We start from the raw sequence: 2500 nt of genomic DNA on the forward strand, positions 1-2500 counted from the left end.
TCAAAATGGAATTCGGATAAGGCTGTACAAGAATTTTTAGTAGTTGATGCAAGATGGATAAATGACAGGGGCGCAAAGCAGTGGATTAAAAAGTCATCAATAGTATGGAATGGCTGGTGTTTGCAGGTAATACAAAATTGATTGGGAATAGTGAAGAGAGATATTGGATTGGAAAATGTCCTTAAAAGAAGAAAACTGGAGGTATCAGGATCCACTCTGAGTGGATCCTGGTAGTCACCAGTGTTAACACGGATCGTGGGGGAATGGAAGCTGTCGATCTTTATAAATATTTAGGATTAATTATAACGGATGAGAGGACGGGAGAAGGAAGTCATTTGATGGCTACGTATAGGAAGAAGGCTAGCTGGAAGAAAACTTTCAGCTATCTATGGAAAGGAAAAGATGAAAGATATAATGGAATTATTAAGCCGACTCTCTCGTATGACACCGAGGTGTGGGTGTTGAATATAAATGGAAAAAAGTTGGAGCAGCATAAATTATAATTTTATAGAACGCGCAGTCAGTTATTCCGTTACAATCTTGCTTTATTCTCCTGGTAAAAAAGTTATATCTTTATATCATCCTTATACAGCATACGGATGAAAAAAAAGTAATATGATTGGGAAAAACAATGGGAAAATCAGTTTACTGAATTTGAAAAAAATATGAAAAAAAAATCCCATAAGAGGAAACTAAAAGTATGAATAAAACGATAAAGCATGATTGCCCAGAAGTAGAAAGATTATTATGAAAATTACATGAAAAAAATAAGCAATGTATCTCAAATAATGGTCGCAAAAACACTTGAATACATAATAAAACTATTTCCATAATTTAGGGCTTCGTATTTTCTTCATGATGTCACAAACATGGAAGGGAAAAGTCAAACTACCTCTGACAAACGCAGCGCACCTAATCTTAAAGGCCATATTTGGTAGGTAGTAGGATGGCCACCCGTTGATATACAACCGCTATAGTGTTATTGGGTTCTTTTGACTGGCCAGACAGTACTACATTTGCTCCTTCTCTCTGGTTACGGCTCATTTTCTTTTCCCTACACATACACCGAATAGTCTGGCTTATTCATTACATATTCTCCTCTGTCCTCATACACCTGACAACACTCAAAACAATTCTTCATCGCTCAAAGGGATAACTATTGTAATGTAATTGTTCAGTGGCTACTTTCCTCTTGATAGGGTAGAAGAGACTCTTTAGCTATGGTAAGCAATTTTTCTAGGAGAAGGACACTCCAAAATCAAACAATTATTCTCTAGACTTGGGTAGTGCCATAGCCTCTGTATCATGGTATTTCACTGTCTTAGGGTAGAGTTTTCTTGCTTAAGGGTACACTCGGGCACACTATTCTTTCTTATTTCTCTTCCTCTTGTTTTTTTTTTTGGGAGTTTATATATGAAAAATTTATTTTAATGTTGCTACTGTTCTTGAAATATTTTATTTTAATCGTTAATTATTTCTCTAGTAGTTTCCTTAATTCCTGTCCTCACTGGGGTATTTTCACTGTTGGAGCCTTTGAGCTTGTAGCATCCTGCTTTAAAAACTAGGGTTGTATCTTAGCAAATAATAATAATAATAAGAATAATATTATTAGCCTGTATTTGGCCAATGTCTTGGTAAGCAACATTGCTCGGCCCCTTGGAATCAACAGAACAGCCGTATATAGATGGATAGTATCCTCCTTTTTCAACTAAGGTTGGAGCTTAGCAAGTAATAATAATAATATGAGAGAAATGTGAAAGATCTAGTTAGAGCTACATAAAAAAGAAAGTATATAAAAGAAAAGAACAATACCAATCAGGAAGTAAGCGAATAGGCTACTTACAAAACGAATTGAATAGTACTGTAGATGTAATGTGTGGAGAGGTGGCTTTCATATGGAAATTTTCTCCATTATCGGTTCATTCCCAATTCAGACGCTAAGTATGAATGCGTCTATTCCTAAGAGCCAATTCCTATCCGGAAAAACAGCTCACATACTGTTTGCTTGTATATTCTCTTGCTTAAGGGTACACTCAGGCACACTATTCTTAATTTCCTTCCTTCTTTTTTACTTTAAGTTTGTATGGCTTATATATGAAAGATCTACTTTAATGTTGTTACTGTTATTGAAATACTTTATTCTTTCATTTTCATTGTTCATTACTTCTCTAATAGTTTATATATTTCCTTGTTTCCTTTCCACACTGGTCTATTTCCCCTGTTGGAACCCTTTAACTTAAAACATCTTGCTTCTCCAACTAGGGTTGTAGCTTAGTTAATTATAATATCAATAATGATAATAATAATTATCACAATAATAATAATGTACAATAATAATAATAATAATAATGTATAAGTATAAAGTGCCATTACAAAAACTACACGATATAAGGAGCCCTATTTCAAGTACATCCCCTACCTCACTTTATTTTAATAAAATCGAGCAGGGGAGAAATAATATAAATATAGTAATTAGCATAAAGCATAGTTTCAGAAAAAA

The sequence above is a fragment of the Palaemon carinicauda genome, chromosome 41 (assembly GCF_036898095.1).
Source record: "Palaemon carinicauda isolate YSFRI2023 chromosome 41, ASM3689809v2, whole genome shotgun sequence".
Taxonomy (NCBI): domain Eukaryota; kingdom Metazoa; phylum Arthropoda; class Malacostraca; order Decapoda; family Palaemonidae; genus Palaemon; species Palaemon carinicauda.